This window comes from Ambystoma mexicanum, chromosome 3p (assembly GCF_040938575.1).
Source record: "Ambystoma mexicanum isolate Mex_15411 chromosome 3p, UKY_AmexF1_1, whole genome shotgun sequence".
Taxonomy (NCBI): Eukaryota; Metazoa; Chordata; class Amphibia; order Caudata; family Ambystomatidae; genus Ambystoma; species Ambystoma mexicanum.
Window position 1 is genome coordinate 810,577,898 of NC_090925.1, and position 21,006 is coordinate 810,598,903.

The following is a 21,006-nucleotide window of genomic DNA, read 5'->3' on the forward strand; positions in this document are numbered from 1 at the left end:
AATTGTTCTCGAAAAATACAAATGTTTATATAGTTATTTCTGATTGCTAAATTACATGTTCAGAAAATCTTAACCAAAATGTATTCTTTATATTGCATTGGTGGTCAGTTAGACTAGAACATCATTACTTAAGCATGACCAAATCATATATAGAACTTGTTCTAGTCAGACAAATTCATAGTTAACATAACAAAATGCGAAATCATAACCAATTGTACATCTCTGTGTTGCAATTTAAGCCAGTTGTGCATGTGTCCATAATACATATCCATTTACTTTCCTGCTTTCTCAAGATTTCTTCCCTGTTACCTCCTCTGAGTGGTAAGGATATTTGTTCCAAGCCAAATATCTTAAGATTTGATATCTCCAACGTTGGATGATTTTCAATTATGTGAAAAGATATGGGAGATTTTAGGTCTTTATTTTGAATAGCTCTCAGGTGTTCAAAAATTATTACCTTTAGTTTTCGTATTGTGCTGCCAATGTAAAGTTTTTTGCAAACACATTCTAGCCCATAGATTACAAATGTTGAGTTGCAATTAATAAGTTGGTTGATTTGTTTAGTTTTTCCATTTGGTAATAAGATCTCCTTTTTTCCTGTGCTTAAAAATGGTTATAGTTTACAATGTCCGCATTTATGAGTGCCCTTTGTGAGCGATTGAAAAAATATTTTTCTTGTATCTGGTAGTGGTTTGAGGAAACTAGGACTGATAAGATTTCTTATTGTTGGGGCTTTCCGAAAGCATATATCTGCTCTTTCATCCAAATCTGTTCTTAAACTCTGATCCGTAAGGAGAATGTTCCAGTTTTCTGATAGTATCTTTTTAATTTTCTTTGATTCTGTGCTGTAAGTTGTAATAAATTGGGTCTTACGTGTGGTGTTTGCAATTTTTGGTTTGCCAATGAGTAGAGATTCTCTAGAGATGTTTTCTGCCTTTTTTATATGGCGGTTTTAATGTTGTTAATGCCATAGCCTCTTTGTCTGAATTTTGAAAAAGTTATCTTTAAATTTTCTTGAAAGGAAGAAGTAGTACTGCAGTTTTGTTTTATTCTAAGAATCTCCCCATATGATATATTTGAACTGTATGTCTCGGATGATGTGATGTTGCATAAAGGAGACTATTTCCTGCTGACGGTTTTGTGAACAGTTTAGTTTGAATCTGTGAGTTTTCTACGAAGAGTTCCAGGTCTAAGAATTCTATCTTTGTCGAAGTAACTGATTTTGTGAAGGAAAGATTAAAGTTGTTGTCATTGAGATGAGTTACATAGGTATCCAGCTGTGCAGTATTGCCTTCCCAGATGAGCAGCATATTATCTATAAAGCGTCCCCAGAATTTCACATTGTTGTTGAAGAGTGGACGTTTCCATTCATGACGGATTTAAAAAAAAACATGAAAAGGTTTGCATACAGGGGTGCAAATTTCGATCCCATTGCTGTACCTTGACGTTGTTTGTATAGTGTATTATTGAAGGTAAAGATGTTATTGTGAAGACAGAAATGAAGCATTTCAAGTATCATTTGGTTTTGTTGTTGAAAAGAGATGGGTCCGGTTTTTAGAAAAAATGATGTACTTTCCAGTCCTCTGTTGTGTTGAATGCTTGTATAAAGTTGAACTACATCCAAGGTGACGAATAGGTAGTTTTCTTCCCATGGAATTTGATTTACCTGTTGAATAATGTGTTTAGAATCCTTCACAAAAGAGGCTAGATTGGTGGTCAATGGTTGGAGATGTGTATCAATGTATTGAGAGGTGTTTTCTTTAATTGATCCGATTCCATTTATTATTGGTCGTAATGAAGGGAAATTGCTGAATGTTTTATGTACTTTAGGTAAGAAATACATGGTTGCTTGAATCAATTTTTTGGTGAGTAGACCATAGTATTCCTTTTCACTAAGCAGACTCAGTTCATACCATTTTGTTGTTCCATTCTGATTCCAAATCTGGTAATGGATTATTTGCCAATTTTTCATAACAGTCAACCAAATTTAGATGCTTCAGACCTTCATTTATGTAATCTGTTCTGTTCATTAGAACACTTTTTCCTCCTTTGTCAGCCACCTTAGTTATTACTGAGGTATCTTCTGCTAATTCTCTAATGGCTACTTTTTCTTCCTGAGTCAAAATGCTTTTTGTTCTGGTTTGATTTCCACTCAAATAGTTCTTCCTGATTTTATCGCTCACAGTTTTCTGAAAGATTTCTATTGCATTTTCAGATGAAAATATCGGTGTAAATGTTGATTTGGGTTTGATACTGGTCTCTTCAGATAGAATTCCTTGTTCCTGCAAGAAGATTTCCTTTGCAAAAGTGAACACACTATTATAATTATTTATTAAGGAACTAAAAAGGGTGAGTTAAGAAACAATACATTATTTCACATCAAAAGTTTTATTTCATAAATTACAATTGTGACAATGGTCCTTGTTTTTTCTTTTTCCTTTCTTTTCTTACAATAATGTTAAAATGACTAGGATTTGCTCTCTTGATGAACCATTGCAACGAGCTATGGGGAAACATGTGTCGAGAGTGAGTGGGAATTAAAATAATCAAGTGAGAAAACAGATATTATTTGAGAACTTTTTTGCTTATTGAATTGTAAAGTGTGGAATAAACACTTGGACCAAATGGAATTATACATGTGATGCTAACATGTGGAAATCAAAATAAAAAGCACTACAGAATAGGAACAATGCATTGAAGATTTTTTCTTTCTTTTTCTTTTTTCAAAAAGCTGCTAGCTGGATCTATAACTTGAATACTCACCACAACAAATTTAACTTTAAAGGTTGGCACATTTGAGTAAAACTTTATATCTCACATCAATTCAATTTTTATTTAACATTAAGCAGGATTAAAACATAAGGTACAGAGTGTGTTCACCAGCATGGGTGCCTTCTTTGGTGTTGGGCTTAGTAAGTCAAGGAAATGGATCTTATTAAATTGTTGACAATAGGCTGTTTTCTGGTTTGTTGCAGGATTGGTAATATTGTGTGGAGTGGGATTGGAAACCCAAGACAGGCTTTTGGCAAGGCTGTGCATTAATGATTGAGGAGGCACTATTGTTGCCTTACACTTTAACGTTCAGTACAGATGTAATACAGTACTGGTGGGCACCGTGTATAGAAGGGGGCTTGAAGTATGGATTTGGTTTTGAAAAAGGTACATTGACGCATCTTTATATATGTGCAGGGTGTTAACAGTATGTTGAACATACCTACAAGCAAGGTGGTCGGTGAAGATACACCACTTGGAGCAAGTGAAGCCTTGGTTCAAAATAAGCTTTATTGAAAGCGGTTATTATGAGATTTGATGTCAAAGTGTGATACACTATAGGTGTGCACGGTTAAGGGTAATTCAGTTGTGGACTTGCCAAGCGGGTGATAACTCAAGTACAGGTTTCTAGATAATCTTAATGTGGGTTGTGTTTGGTGGTGGTAACAAGTACACTAAGTGGGTGAAGGAGTGCGATAACACACAAGTTAGAAATGGTGGCCACACTATTTCTAATAATTGACCATTTGGTACTCTGCAAGGAGGTTGCTCAGTAATCAATTGTATTTTGTATTTTTTTCCTTTTTTCTTTTTTCCCTTGTTTCGCTTTGAAACCCTTAAACCATGGATGGACCGCCGTTTGGTTGGTAGTTGTTTTTCTTAATTTTATGTTGTACTTTATGTGGTGAACAAACAAATGTAATCTATGTGCAATAATTGGATTTTGGTCATATATCCCTATGTAAAATGGATATGGTATATACTATATGGGCATGAACAATATCTGTGACACCTATACAACATGGTGGTTGTGTGGTTGTATGCATACCCTGGGGGGTATGTCATAATTTCCTAAGCGATTCTTTATGTACATTCTTTATGTACATTCTTTTTCTATGTTGATCTTATGATTTGAATATGTGGTATGATATTGTACCCCTGAGGAAGAACTCTTTGAGGAGGTCAAAACACGTGTTGGCAGCAAAACCAGTAAAAGATATATGCCAAACCTTAATAGTGTCAGACCTGGATTAAAACCGGTGCAAATCACAAGTGTTGTTATTAGGGTATGGCACAATTGGTCTAGTGTTTAGCTTAATGTTTGTTTATTTAGTGTCATTGGGGTAGGGTCACTGTCGGGACCACTGCTGGCCATTTACCCGGCTTAGAACATTTAATTGATGAAGTAGCTCAGAGGAGTACTCACTTAAAATGTTGTGTACAATAAATTATTATGATTATAACTGGTTTCCGCAGATAAAGAAGTTTTTAGTTAAAGCAACCTCTGCCAGTTGCATGATCAGTCGTACCAGTACTTCTATAGGTGGAGTTCTTGATATTAGGACCTCTTTGATCACCCTCAGCATTTCCATTTGGGGAATTTTTGTATACAATGACTCTATGCCCATAATAACAAGATAGCTTTCAACCGGGTCAAACTGTCTCTCTCTAATCAGTTGCAGTACAGCAGTAGTATCCTTGAGATATAATTTCATCATTCGCACTTCAGGTCATTGAAACACGTCCACAAATTGTGATAATGGTTCCAGAATGGATCCAATGCTGGACATAATGGGTTGGGCTGGTGCTAGTGGCATCACCTTATGCATCTTTGGTTGTGCCTAAAATGCTGGATTCCTGGGAAATTTAGGACACAGGAACTATGCTTCCTTTGTACTAATGTGGCCCTCACTTAGAGCTTTCTCATTTATAGGTGTTACCAGGCCCCTGAGTGCCTCTGTCGGATCATGTGATAGTCGTGAATAGTTTTGTGGGTCGTCTAGTAATCTGTGAACCATTGCATCAATCCTTCGTAATCATTATTACTGTTTCCCTGCATTTATCAGCTGGTTTTCTTGTAACATTCTCAATCCTGCTCAGCTGTTTCAGGGCTTATTGTTCTCTTATGGAGAAATTATGAACTGTTCTGGTTTCACTAGACTCCATTGCTACTAACCCTTTCATGAGTGCCTTTTCAAAAGTCAGGAATTCTGGACTGAGGCTAGTGAAAGCAGGATAAAATGTAGATTTGGGACGTAGCTCTGTTGCATTGGTGTCTGTTTCTGTCAACATTAGTTTGCTGAAATATTGTTTCAGCCTAACTTTTCTGAGCAGTTTTGGGATTTCAATGCACATCTGAAAAGGATCATAATGCTCCATTGGTACAAAGGAAAGACCCTATTGTAATACCTGGGTTTTCATGGTTGATACGTTATGCGATGAGAGGTTCATGACTAGTATGCTTGGTTCTGACATGCTCTGCTCCTGTTCTTTGTGATTCTGGGAGGGAATTCTAGGCCCCTGCCTCTTGCGTGGCCCCGGCCTCGATTGTATAAAAAAGGCTGGGTTGATTCTCCGTTGGACACTTGGCGGGCTTCAACCTGAAAGTGTACCATTCTCTCTCTATGTGATTCCCTCTCGTTCAAGTTAGCATTTGATGGACCTACTCTTGGGTCCTCATCAGAGCTCCCACTAGAGAAGCCCCAATTAGATGGAATTGGATTCCTGTTCCTTCTTTTCTGTGACAATCTCTTGGTTTGCGGGCCTACAACTGTGTCTCTAGTACTGTTGTCACTGTAATATGCGTCTGTTACGTATGGAACAATCCTTTCATGCGAAAAGGCTGCAACATCTTTTTTCAACTTTATGACTTTTTTGTTTAAATTAAAGTCTCTGAACTCCTTTATGGTCACATTTAGCTCATCTCGTTTTTTCTTGTAGTGTCTAACACCAACTGCCATTTCAAAAGATCTTGTTTCAATTTCACGCATTAGTTGTACTGAGACAGTTTTCGCTGTGTTAATGATTAGAATGAGCCAGTCTCTGGTGCATTTATTTGCACTATAGCTCCAGACTTTCCTAAATTGTACATGGTCTAGGAAGATCTGTGGTTCAATCCTGATAATCATACCGTTGAGAGCTGTGTGAGATCTTAAATACTCCATCACCATGGAGCCGTGTAGCTCAGTTCCTATTAGTCTTTTCTTGAGGCCCTCGAGTTCATTCGATTCATCTCCAGTTTGATCCATATCCCCGATTGGAATAGCACCGATAATAGTGGGAGTTGCGGGAATGTCTTCGACCAGCTCTTCCACAAATGCTAAGAAGTTGAGGTCTGCCATATTCTCGTGGTATTGAAGGTGGCCTACCACCTCCTACAGACTCAATCACCTGTCCAGGGGTTCCAACAAAGTTCCAAACTTGATGAAAATTCAAAATTCAGAAAATCAGACTTAGTAAATGTGTTACTGAGCCCATCTGTCTCCTAATCTCTAAATAAAAGCAAAAGGCATCAGGGAAGCACAGCTGTCCTGGCAGTCTTTCTGTAGTGGAAGCCAAATTGTGGCTTCGAGGGTCAGTATCAATAGATTACTGGCCACTATCGGCACAAAACATGTGTATTACGGCCCACAGAACATACCCACCGTCAGAAAGAAACAAAACACCTATAAGGATGACCAAAAATGTGTTTCTTGGGTTCTGCCATTACAAAGCAGTTTGTATCACAAAAGAGCCAGTGGACCTCATTACAACTGTGGCGGTCTAGAAATAAGGGTGCAGGTCGCACCGTACTGGCACCCTTTCCGGACCGCCACAGTACAACTCTGCGGGTGGGGGCCATTGCCCCCGGCAAGTCTGACCTGACGGGCGCAGTTTTCATGGAAGCACCGGCCCCGTTAGCACCGGTGCTTCCATCTCCCCACTCCCCTGGAGACCTATGAAACTCCACAGGAATGGGGAAGAACATTTTCCAGTGCCTGACTTCCCGATCCATCAGTACTTGTAATGTCCCTGTAGCACCTGGGTGTCAGGCACCTGAAAAGTGTTACGAGTCGGGCAGCGAACCCGCAAGTAGCACTGGCAGGTTACCGCTGGACTCGTAATGAGGCCCAGTGAATTAGGGCTTGATTCATGAAATTATTTGCATGCTGAATAGTGTCTCTGAGCGCCATTCAGTGCACAAAATCCCCTTTGTCGATTCATGGAATCAACGTTGCGGGAAAAATCAGTACTCTGAAGGGCTTTTGCGCAGGTCTGGCGCGTCCCTGCGTGCAGTCCCTGCGTGCAGTTGATGGCATTGCACAAGACTCCCTGCAGAGCGTGGATGTGGCCTACGCATAGACTAGAGTAGGCGGCGGAACATGCAGAATGAGGAAGCTCCAGGAAAATTGTGAGTGTTCTGAGGAATGGTTTTTGGGAGTTTGCTCGCATATTTACTGGAAAATTACTGTTTTTACTATACATGTTAAGCATGTTGATGGGGTGCTGGGAATAGTTACGAGGAACCCTATGCAGTGTCACCGGGGTGCTGCCTTGGTGGTGGGGGTTTGCATGCTGTTTTTCCGTGGTGCGTTTGATTCGAGGCATGGAGTGCGCTAAGGTCTGTATAAGAGGCTGGAATTGCTATGTGTGGGGGCATGTTGTGGGCATTCGGTCCGCTCCTTGCGCATAAGGTTGTTCTGTGTTGGAAATTCTGTGAATATGCGGGGCGTGCAGATTTTCTTATTAGCACAGGGACGCGCAAAGTACTTTTTCGAGGCTTGAACTTTGCAGGGTCACGGAGCCTTTTTCCATGAATCAGGCCCTTAATCGTTAAGTATAAATATCCTCACACACTGAACTTTTAATGGATCATCAAAAGCAATTAGGGTGGAACAGCAATTCATCACACTATTACGGGCTAGTACAGATAATATAACTGTCCCTACCAAATCCCCTTTTATTGCTAGGAAGGGGTGGTGCGCCGCCTATCTACAAAATGAATACTCTGTGACACCATTGCCTTCCACTCTGCCTTCACACACTCACTCACACCAGATGATTTTGAGGGGGGCTTTAATGGTGCCTTACTCACTGAAAATGCCCCTACAGCTAATACTCAAACAGTTTGTGTCAAAGGGAAATTAAAAGTAAATTGCACTAGTTGGTCACTTTTTCATTCACGTCCTGGCCTATTTTCTGTCCCAGTCCGACTGTGTGGTTGAGTGTTAAAGAAAAAGAAGAAAAAAAACATCTCATAATGCATAACACAACATAAATAAGAAGAAAAGGTAGAACAAGAAAGAAAATGGAAAAGAGACCAGAAAAGGAGAAGAGTAAGAAACAGAAGAATATCCAACTGTATCATTTGGTAGTACAATTTATAAATAATCACAAAACACATCCCCCCATAACATGGCATGGTCTTGGCTAGCATAAGAGCAAATCAGAATACATTTCAGGGTAATAGTGAATTTGGACAAAACACACCAGCATGTTGAGTTACCATGAGACCTTAAGCATAAATCTTGAGATGAGCTGCAATAGGGGATCTCAAGATGACTTTCAGTGCTAATCTCCTACAGTTTCCCCTACAGCTTCCAGTCAGTCTCTTGCCAGCATGAGACATCACAGTTTGGATGACTGATTTGGCAATTGTATTTTTGGCAGATAGATCGAGCAATGTGCTTCTCTCCCATGGGAAGAGATGTGCCCGGAATATTTGCTGTTCTTTTCTAAAGGGCACGTCAGCATTGGCTGCAGTTTCTACTACATACATGCCAACATTCCGAGGCACCTGGGAGGGAGATTTCTTCAGAGAAATCCAGAGAGAATAATTTCCCCATAGGAATGCATTGGGGAAAGTACAATTTTAGGCGGGAGAACGTGAAAATAGCAGTATTTTCCCCTGAAAAATCATGAGTCTCCCGCCTAAATCGGGAGGATTGGAATGTATACTACTGTGATCCTGATGCGTACCATTATTGTCGTCGTTCCTTCTTTCTTCAATATTGCTATAGAACTCCTTTGTTTCAGCAGTTAGTGATGGGGAAGGTATCACTCCAGTGCTGCGAGTGCACACTTACTACCATAAGGTGTGGACTAGCTGGCCAATTTTGGAATCTCGGGTAGAGACACATTTTGTTCTAAATTATTCCAACTCTGAGTAATGCAGAGTTAAGTGAGACTCATGTTTTGTCACGTCTAGACTGCAGCAAATTAAAATAGCACCTGTCCATAAATATAACGGCAGGCTCCAGGGGTACCAGCTATTCCGGATCCTTGGAACCTGAGCATTATTTGCTGGTACAATACCATGGTGTATAGAATACCATGCAGATGCCATACTGTCATTCCAAGCTGCTCCAGCACATATCCCTCCTCCCTTTTCCCCCTCCACCTGCATTGCCCTAATATTTTTTTTAAATTGCCCAACTCTTAACTGCTTTCTCGCATTGCACCGTCCAGTCCATCACAAGATACCACCATGGAAAGAAAAAGGGGATCGTTTTCTAGCATGTGTTTCTTGTTTTCATGGTGGCCATGATTGTTTGGGTAACTCTCCTTCCATGAATGGACGGTCACCCGCAAATTTCTTTTTATGATACTACATTTATTTCAACAAAAGACATTAGTGCCCCGCACGTTGCACCTGGCTGCTAATAATGATAACCACCAGGTTGGTGAGGTGTGGTAGTTGTGTGCCATTAACCTCGGTAATGGCCCACGCTTCATTCAGGGCTGTGCATTCGCAACCTGAACTGCAGCAGGGCAATTGTCTCTCAAAACCTGCACATCTTTTCATTTCTACCAGATACGTTATAGGTCCTAAATAAATCAAATCATAGAAATTAAAAAGTTCAGTGCAAGCATAACCAAATATGTCACTGAAACAGCGTGTCCTTAATTAACTACAGTAATGAAAAAGTGTGCTACTGTTCGTAGAGGGGGGAAAACAACATTGGTCATCAAGGATTCTGAACTATTACAGAGGAAGATTTACTCCCAGGGTGCCCACTTGAAGCCCCCAAGCACACTGACCGATCTCTTCAGAGTCCGAAGAATTAGGGTAATTTCTTCCATCTGTATTTATAAAAGTTTATGGGGGTAATTCATAGAATTTAGCGCACAAGTGGGGCACGCGGCTGGCGCACAGAGTGTGCGTGCGGCAGTCTGCGCCAGCCGCGTGCGCCAAAACCCATTTTAGCGCTCAACGTATTCATGGATACTTTCATCCATAACCAGCCGTGGCGCAGAGTGGCGCAGCAACCCTGCAGCAGCACCAGTTACACCCCCAACCCCGCCCTGTGCGCCAAAAACATCGCCCAAATCCAGTACATGACGCAAATTCCAGTGGACCAGCATACAGCCCCCCAACCACGAAAACGCGTGTAAAACTCCCTGCGCACCCCTCCGAATACGGGTGCCCCGCTCACGCTAGCGAAATCACATGTAAAACTCCCTGCACACCACTCCGAATACGGGTGCCCCGCTCACGCTAGCGAAATCACATGTAAAACTCCCTGCGCACCCCTCCGAATACGTGTACCCCGCTGTGTCAGGTAAAATGTGTGGAAAAAGTCCCCCCTGTGGTGTGGGCTGCCTGGGGCGCATGGACTGGGGTGATGGGCTGCCTGTGGGCCATGGACTGGGGTGATGGGCTGCCTGTGGGCCATGGACTGGGGTGATGGGCTGCCTGTGGGCCATGCCCAGGGGTGATGGGCTGCCTGAGGGGCATGCGCTGGGGTGATGGGCTGCCTGCGGGGCATGGACTGGGGCGATGGGCTGCCTGCGGGCCATGGACTGGGGTGATGGGCTGCCTGCGGGGCATGCGCTGGGGTGATGGGCTGTCTGCGGGGCATGGACTGGGGCGATGGGCTGCCTGGGAAGCATGCCCAGGGGTGATGGGCTGCCTGCGGGCCATGAACTGGGGTGATGTGCTGCCTGTGGGCATGGGGAGGGTGGATGGGCTGCCTGCGCGTATTCCGGGGGTGTGCGTGGACTTTCACACGCAATAGGCCTGACGCGAGTGAGCTACGTGTATTCCGGGGGTGTGCAGGGAGTTTTATACGCGATAGGCCTAGCGCGAGCATGGTACGTGTATTCTGGGGGTGCGTGTGGACTTTCACATGCGATTTTGCTGGCGTGAGTGGGGTACGTGTATTCCGGGGATGCGCAGGGAGTTTCACACATGTTAGGCCTTGCGCGAGCATGGTGCGTGTATTCCGGGGGTGCATGTGGACTTTCACACGCGATTTCGATGGGGCAAGTGGGGTACGTGTATTCCGGGGGGTGTCCGGGAAGTTTTACATGCGATAGGCCAGGCACGAGCGTGGTACGCGTATTCCGGGGGTGGGCATGGACTTTTACATGTGCTTGATTTCAATGGCGCGAGTGGGGTACGTGTATTCTGGGGGTGCGCGCAGAGTTTTACACGCAATAGGCCTGGCGTGAGCTGGGTACGTGCATTCCGGGGGTGCGTGTGGACTTTCACACGCTATTTCGTTGACGCGAGTGGGGTACATGTATTCCGGGGGTGTGCAGGGAGTTTTGGACGTGATAGACCTGGCGCGAGCAGGGTACATGTATTCCGGGGGTGCGCATGGACTTTCACACGCGGTTTCTCTGGCGCGAGCGGGGTGCGTGTATTCCGGGGGTGCGCGGGAAGTTTCACACGCGATTTGGCAGTGTGTGCCTTCCCGGGTGTGCCCCCCCATGCCCCGCAGGCAGCCCACTCCACAGGGGACCACTCCACACCCCAGTCCATTGCCCACAGGCAGCCCATCACCCCAGTCCATGGCCCGCAGGCAGGCCACTTGGCACCATGTTCTTGGGAGCCCCGACACATGTCCCCCACCCCTCCCCCATTGACGGGCACCTGCCAGCAGGCCCCGACTCATGTCTCCCACCCCCATTGATGGGCACCTGCCAGCAGGCCCCGACTCATGTCCCCACCCACCCCTATTGACGGGCACCTGCAATCGGGCCCCGACTCATGTCCCCCAACTCCCCACCCATCCCCATTGACAGGCACCTTCCAGCAGGCCCGACTCATGTCCCCCCAATCCCCCTACCACCCCCATTGACGGACACCTGCCAGCAGGCCCCGACTCATGTCCCCCCACCCCCTTATTCACCCCCATTGATGGCACCTGCCAGCAGGCCCGACTCATGTCCCCCACCCCACCCCATTGACGGGCACCTGCCAGCAGGCCCCGACTCATGTCCCCCACCCCTCCCCCATTGACGGGCACCTGCCAGCAGGCCCCGACTCATGTCCACCCACCCCCCACCCATCCCCATTGACGGGCAACTGCCAGCAGGCCCCGACTCATGTCTCCCCACCCCCCCACCCACCCCCATTGATAGGCATCTGCCAGCAGGCCCCGAATCATGTCCCTCCACCCCCCCCCACCCACCTCCATTGACGAGCACCTGCCAGCAGGCCCTGACACATGGCCCACCAAACAACATGTCCTAACAAAACAGACCCATGGCCCTAATGCCAACCCAAATCCACCCAACCCCCCAGTACAAGCACGCAGCCATCCACTGCACACACTCCCAAATTACCTATGCCATGAGAGTCTTAAAAGAACCACCATTGCCATGCATAAATGCACAACATAGACACACAGTGGCAACACATGACTGAGGCAATGTTCATTGAGACATGCACAAAACCAATGCTAGTACACAACACCGATCATGAAGTTAAAAGAAATGTATTAAACATAATGAAATAATATAATGAAAATCAAACTTGCAAATTAATAAATAATGAAAGCTATTACCAAAAAAAAAGGAAAATCCAATGAAAAACAAAAATCCACGACATGGGAAAAGAAAAGTGGTCCATCGCCAATGTCAATATGAATTAAATAATCAAAAAAAAAGAAAACCATTGATCCATAGAAATTGTAAAAAAAGAAAGTATGTACAAGTCTTGAACTATATACAATGCAAATCCAAAGGATCCATGATCCCCAAACAAAGGAAACCTACAAAAAAGTCCTATGAATAACAAACGATATACATAAAGTGGAGCAAAGTCCATGAACTCCAAAAAAAACGATAAAACAAAGGAAACCTTACCCTAAAGAACTATGTACAAAGGTGGTGGGCAAGTCCTACGGCTCACTTTTTGATGTTCCGGGCCAGGGCATCATCGAACTCCACGTCGATGTTCCGGAGTCGGGCCTCTTTCCTGGCCTCGTGGTCTCTCATGGATACAGCCATGGCCTCTTCCAACTCCCTGCGAGTTGCCTCGAGGCACTCAGCCCACCTCAATGCCCTGCGCATGGAGTTCTCCGCCCTGACCATAGTGAGCCGTGCCTCCTCTGGCCGCCACCGCTCCACATCTATCTGCCGGCCCAACCGCTGCCACACGGAAGACACTCCCAATCCAGGGTCCTCCTGCCCTCCGGCCGATGCCTGCCCCTGTGATGTTGATGGCTCCGAGCCATCATCGCTTCCACCCTGAGCCTCCTTCTGCCATGCATGTGCCCTGCCTGTCGATGCCTGCATGTCCTCCTCTTGCTGGGGTCCAGTTGGTGGGGTGGCCACCCCTGCTGGACCTCCGACTTCTAACTGTGGCAGGGATGTGTCCTCCACCAGCCTGGCCGCTGGCTCAGGGGCAGCTCCACAGGGTGCCCAGGTGATACTTGGGCAGGAAGATGGCACGGAGGACGACTGGCGCATAGGGGGTTCAGTTGAGGACGGGGTCGCTAGAAGATCCAGCACACGGAGGAACCCAGTGCCGGTGACCTGTCCTAGTAGGCTGATGCGGTCAATGAGGTATTCGAAATGACGTGCATTGTCCTCACAAGAGCTATGTGACGTGTAAGGTAAGCGCAGATTTGGCGCACAGTCCAGGAAAAATACGCGCAGGGCTTTCCATGAATCGCACAAGTGTGATTCGCACATGTGCGCCGGCTTTTTCACGCTTGCGCCAGCTTGCGCCACAAATTTCGGCACACATTTATTCCATGAAATACCCCCAAAATGTGTTTGTGGTTTTGTGGCTTGGCGAAGCATTGTTCCTTATACAATTCCACACCATTTCACCAATCTGCACCAAACATTGCATAGTAGTTACCTGTTAGGACCCTCCGGACGTTACTGGCTACATGACATTTGGACACACCACCCCTTTCACTGGATTTCAGCAAAAGTCAAAATGTGTTTGTGGTTTTGTGGCTTAGCGAATTGTTGTTCCTTATACAATTCCACACTGTTTCACCAATCTGCACCAAATTTTGCATAGTTACCTGTTAGGACCCTCCGGACATTACTGGCTACATGACATTTGGACACCCAACCTCTTTCCCCAGATTTCAGCTCCTTGACACATGAGACGGTTGACTGAAATTGGCAAAACATCAATGAGCTTTTAGAAGGACCGGTCTCGACACGAGGAACAAAACACGAGGTCCAAACCACGTTTCAAGGCCCTAGGATGCACAGTTTCCAAGATATTTGCATGGCAATGCACTGCAACAGACTGCACCACGCCAGGGTGAGGTGACAGGTAGGGCGAGAGCACAGAAGGTTACAGTATGCAGCAGCACACCAACTCTCACCTCCGCCAACATCTGCTCTGGGGTATGTCAGCCAGCCATAGATTCCCATTCTCTGTGCAGTTTTCTTCAGGCTGCAAAGCACACGAAGCGATAAGCGAATCGGAACAGCGACCTACAAGATTATTGATTTTCAACAATTGATGAGTGTTTCCATGTCTGTCTACAGAACCCGTACAGAGAATGGGTACTTTTTGGTAGTATATAAATAAAACATACATTTATGTATCCTGTTTTAACCCACATCTTTTAAATGGCAATGGATGCAAGAATCAAACTTGACTTCCAGGCTGCTTTCATTTTGAAGAGAAAAGCTCAAAATCCTAACTTATAGCTAAAATGCTGTAAGCATGTTATGTAATGTTAAGTTACCACATATTTATAATCTGCAACCTTACCAGCAGGGAGGTGGGCAGAACGAAAGCTGATGGTGCTCTTGTTCAGAGGACAATTGTTTAGCATTTCAGTGCTGGACTGGCCTTGTGGGTGGGGCCACACTGATATGCAAATTAATATTTCTCCTCTGTGAAAGGTGCAGTTAGCCAAAACTTAGCTGTAGGCAATCCTGAGTGGAAGAAATTCCATAGAACAGGTTATTTGAACCATGTTCGTTCTTAGTAGATGGGCTCTCATCATCATTTTGAAATTTGTGAAACTTGGGGTTTCACCGTAGGTAATTGGGGGCAGTCGAGACATGGAACCCTTCCTTGCTGTGTCTTCAGAGGCTCGGCTTCTCTCCACTGAGGAGGCCCAACAAGGATGAAACACGTGTCTGGGATTGCGGATGAATTCTTGTTCAAAGGATAATTGCCTAGCATTTTGGTACTAGACTGCCCATGTGGGTGGGACCAGCCTGCTATGCATATGGATATTTCTTCTCTGTGAATGGTGCAGTGAGTCTGTAGTAGGCTCTTGTGAGTGGAAGAAATGCAATAGAACATGTTATTTAAACCATGCATGTTCTCAGTAAAGGTACTCCCACAAAAACAAAATAACTAAGAAGTAACAGTCCAGCAAACAAAAATTTGATAGAACACAAAATGTATTTGTTTTCCAAAATTGAAGGAATTAAGGTGTCAGTTGTAAAGCCATATGCAAAGAATTCCATAATCCTGGAGCTACAAAAACATATCTTCTGGAGGTTTTAGATTTAGTTACCTTGGGTATATGAAGATGGATAATGTCTATGCTATCAGTAGACCTCTGACCTCCAGAAATGACCATCTTTTCAGCTAGATGTGGGGGTTGATGAAAGACAGCAGATTTGTAAGCAATCCAAGCTGTTTTAAACAAGACCCGAGAGTCCAACAGAAGACAGTGAAGTTCGCCCAAATATGAAATATGATCACATTTTCACTTGCCAGACACAAATCTGGCAATATGGAGAACTGATATGAGGGCCCCAATAACATACTGAAAAAAAAGCTGATGAAGACATCATTACTGCCATGCAGGTGTGAAATCACCAAAGTTTGGACTACAGATCGAAAAAGCTCAGGAGGAATTAATGGTTTAATTTTGAACAGCAATTGGCAGATAGTGGTTTGTACTTTTTTTGATCAACTTTGTGTTTCAAATACGCTTATTGTCGATCCAGTATCTAAATGATTTTACAACAGGGGACAGTACGGGGAGATTCCATTCTGAGCAGGGAGGGCAAGCCAAGGTTGAACCAAGACTTCCTGACGAAGTTAGTCAAAGAGACGAAATTCTGTTTTCAATTAGTTACATTTGGATTCATAAAAATCATACAATTTTCCAACTCAAAAGACGTGCTCCAACTTTAGAAATGTCTTCAGTCGTTGAGACCCTCAGATAAAGTTGGAAATCGTTGGCATACTTATGGATGTTTACCCCATATTTAGTAACAATATCATCCAGTGGCTCAATATGCATATATTAAAAGTACTTTGCATAGGATGAATCCATGCAGTGCATCGAACATAACATGAATGGGAGAGGATTAAAGGAGTGCATCTGGATGCATTAAGACAGATTAGTGAGATAAGTATATAAATAACCCATCAATGTTCCCTCAAGGCCCAGTTGAGAAGAAAGTATAACTAGAAGTGCACATTGACTAGCCCTGTTGAGTGCTGCTGACCGATCAAGAAGCATGAGGAGACAGGTACCCCATCAAAAAATGTGAAGAGGTGCAAATTCTCGTACTAAATGTGATTTCTAAGGGTGTGGAAGGTGAGGTTTATCAATAGGATCAGTGTCATGACCCAGACCAAGTCCAGCAACCCCTGAAGCAGGCATCTAGTTATACTAAGCAAACCCAACAACCCCTGCTAGGGGCTATTTGGGTGCAGTCCTGGCGCCTATGGCGCCAGGCTCATATGGAGAGTCAGTCCTGGCGCCTAGGCGCCAGGCTCATAGATGAAAACTTACCTGATGCAGACCATGCTGCAAACTCACCTGATGCAGACCATGCTGCAAGAGCTCCAAGCCAAAGGAGGCTTGGAAGGGACTACTTTACCCAAGGGACTATTTTTTACTCGGGTGGGGCTGGAGAGGAATACTTACCTGGGACTACTTTGGAGGCTATTTAAACCGCGCCCGAAGAGCAGCACACGCTTTGTGTTATTCTGCATCCAGCAGCGTAACGCTCACCGTGCCTGCAAGTCTGCATCCAATCTTCTGCCACGCCCGCCTCGAGTCCGGAGCTCCTGGAAAAAGGGGAGAGAATGAGAAAAGGTTAGAAAGAGAGCAATACCTTTGATCCTTACCTGAATTCCCGATCCATCGCGCCTTCGAGGTGGAAGAAAGAAGTTATTTTATGCGCGTCGCCTCGCCTGCAGCAGCGCCGCGCTGAACTCACCGACATTCGCAGCATCTTCATATTCCACTGCATCATTCTGCATGCTCCCGCCACACTCCGGCACCTAAAGGGAAGACAAGAACAGCAAGGTGAGCCAAGGGAATACACAGAGGCAATATTAGTTACCCACCATAGACTTACCTGATTTTACCACTGGGGGTACTATTCCTCTTCACGGGTCGGCGCAGCTTCCACTGCATCCTCGCCGAACCCCGGCCCCTAAGGGGAAACAAAAGGACAGCAAGGTGAAACAATGGGACAAACAAGGGGAAACCTCCTCACCACAATAGACTTACCTGATTTTACCGCCGGAGGCATTATTCCCCGAGACTTCATATTTTCTCTCAGCGCCTGAATAAGGGAGAAAGCAACAGGTTACATATTGACATTATTTTATCGAACTGTGTTGGATAATACAAATCCTTACCTGAATATTACTGGTTGCCACGAGGAACTCTTCGCTAGGGTCAAGCTGCAACCTGCAAGGAATCGGACAAGAGTGAAAGTCAGACATTTGAACTCTTATGAACTACATACTTACGGCATCTTGCCGGGAATCTCAGAGTCAATATTGTTCTGGAACTCACCAATTCCTTCGAGCCAGTGAAACAACTGGTCATTAACGCGCCCCTGCGCTCAATGCATGATGGAGAGCTCATCTTTTCAAACCATCAGGTGAGACTATAAGAGGGGACATCAAAGGTGATCAGTGGGGAGAACAGCGGGAGTGGGGGAGGGTTGACGCTCAACTCCACGGGTGGTTAATTCCCTTTCTCCATTTGCAGAAGAATATTCCTACGGGCCAAGCAAACAAAGCTATGTGGGCCAGTCCAGTCCGTCATCTCGGCACTATGCGTCACATTGGTGGAGGCCGCAGCTGTCCAGTTCAGATCGACGCCCCTGTGGGAGCCAGGTGAGCGTAACATCAGTAAGTAGCAATATACCAACTTTCACAACATTTTTGCTGAGCAAATGATTACCGATGGGACGATAATTAACAAGGGCATCTGAGTTGAGGGACTTTATTCTTTAAATAGGTTTAATCAGCACATGTTTGAGGTAAGATGGAAAGATACCCTGAGCCAGGGAGGAGTGAATTAAAGTGCTAAGTGCAAGAAGTGCTGAAGAGGGCAGATCTTTCCAGAATGTAGCAGGAACAAGATCGCCTGTATGAAACGTCAGCTTCAATAAGTTAAGAGTAGAAGCTAACCCTTCAACTGAGGGAAGGGAAAACGCTTCCCATGATGGCATTGTATGGGGAGCACAAAGAGCAGAGGGGTAAACAGATTTTACTTTACTAGAACAGCTCAGATTGAATATTAACAATCTATTCAATGAAGAACTGATTGTTATGGTCACATCAATCCTTAGAGACAGAAGGAACTGGGTCAGAATGAGGATGAAGACAGTAGCAAACCATTATAAATAAGGACTTAAATGAAGAAGGATTGTTCGCAATAGTTTGAATGTACAAAAGGGTCTTAGATGAAACTTTGTTTTTTAGACAAAAAATAATAATTTGAATTAAGTTTTTATCACAAAATGCGCCTTGATTCTCAAACCTATATGATTTTACTTTTAAGATTCATGGTGTCTAACAGTTCAGTTTGGTTGATGTTATTTATTGTGTATTTGTGAACTGAAGGATTTGTATGATTGCTGACTAAAGATCTGCTGATGAAACCTTTATTCTGCTTAGCGGCTGAATACCAAGCGCCTCTTTTAGATTGAACTCGGATCTGTTTGGCTCTTGTTTTGGGACCCTTTTTTGCTGAATATTAAACCCTACATATTGGGCTGACTGTGGATCTGTTTTCTCTTGCTTTTGTACCCGAGGATACTGAACCATATCCTGATTACTGCACTGTCTCTAGATCTGTTTTGCTCTTTTTGTGAGCCTGCTGTTGCTGACCCACGATGCTGTCATTCGGAATGGTTTTGGATCACATTTCTGCCCGTTTTTGCAGCTGCTTCTTGTACTTTCAACTGGTCCTTTGCCAAGGAACCTTCTCCTTATCATACCTGCTCTTCCTAGGTTGTCATGCTCAAGCCTCCCCTGTGACAATCATAGTATCACACCTCCATCAAGGTTTTGAGTTTAGAGTTTTTGGGCTTCATCTATTGTTGTCCAATTCTTCATTTCCTGAATGTGTCCCCTAGCTTCAACCATGTGACACTAAATATGTACTGGTGGACTGCTTGTTTTTGCACCTGTTACATACCATTGATTGGTTAACTTCTTATTTTAGGACTCAAGCCCTAGGTTCATCCATGTCAAAATTAAACTGTTGGTGCCTTCCCGTTTTGACGCCCTTTATCCCTACTTAAGCAGACCTCCAGCCTCTTCTCCCTTGCAGTTGTTGAGAAAGTAAAAGTGGGTCTAGGTCATGTGGCCTAAGCCCCACCCACCTTCTCAGCCCCTGCCTCTTCCTTTCTGCTCTTAACTCTTAGATCAAGGGTGTTGAAGAGGAAGTCCTGAGACCACCTCTCCGTGCCCCCAAGTTTGTCTCAGGAAAAAGAGCTAGAATCGCTGGCCGCCATTCATCTTATGTTGGAAGAATCCTGAGTGCACCAAAGATTGGCAAGTACACAGAGAGATATCTGTTAGGGAGATTTCTCAAAATGTGCCAATTCCTCTCTACCTTAGAGACCCCCAGCTCTTTTGTTGGACTTTGGGACTTTGAACTTTTTAATTCTGTTTGTTTTCTGTGCTTGTGTTCTTTAATTATGGAGTTTTAGACAACTCCATAGGCATCATCTTTTCATGTGTGTTACACAGCACCCTCAGTACAGTAACACGGGCAAGCCTTTTTAGGCTGTCCCAAGGTTTAAATACCTTCTCTGGTATAAACTACTGTTTCCCAGAGAATGTAAAGTTAAATTGACTTTCCTAGTCTTTTTAAATTCCTAGACACAGCACACACTATTTTACAATAGAGTGCTGGAGGGGTTACTTAGTATCATCTGTGTCTAGAAACTCATGTAGCAGTCAAATGCTATCCTTTCCTATCGAAATGGCTGGTGGCAGTGGTTTTACAACAAACTACCATGATTTTTCCCGACCGCGAACACTGGTGGCGTTAAATTGCGGGAGCCATGTTTTTCAAGATGGTGTCTGAGCCTCCTTTGTTTAAACGGGTCCTGGTATTTTTTCGCCATTTCTTTTTGGAAAGGTCCTTCTAGAGTTTGTCTCTGTGTGCCAAACTAGGTTTGGTCCCTTTGTTTCTATGCCTTTTACGGGCTTCAGGACTGAAGATCGCCTCTGGTGCCTGGGTGTCTGGGGTGGGCAGGAAGTGAGGGAGGTGCCCGAAACTCCCTGTGCTTAGTCTCCTGGGAGACCCAAGTGCACTCTGGCGTGATTGGCTGACTGTCCGGCAAGGACAGCCACCCTGCTGGGTGAGTGGTAGCTAGGCTGGAATGAATGGGAGAAAACTGGGGCGAGTCTCTTGGACTGGAAAGCAGAGTCGATCACTGGAACAAAAGAACCGAAGACTAGCTGGAAGAGGCCGGCTGCTGCAAATTCTGGACTGTTGGTTTGCCCGGTGGAGCCCTGCTGCAGGTCTGAATCGCCAAGTTCACCTCGACAGATAAGCCCCTTCAAGGACGACTTCTTTGTTTGAGTTGGTGGGACCAATCAACTTGTAAGCCACCTGGATACCATTCTCGGAGCTGGTTAGGATTAACCAGGGAGAAGGACACCAGCTTGTGTCCTTGAAGAACAGCAACCGGAATCAAAGATTTGCCAGCTTTGTGATCCCTCCTCATGCAGTGCAGGAGTCCCCCGACGTCCTCCCTCTTGTCTCGGCGACTGAGGCTCAGGAACAGCGAGATCTGCAGGAACTGACAGGTCTA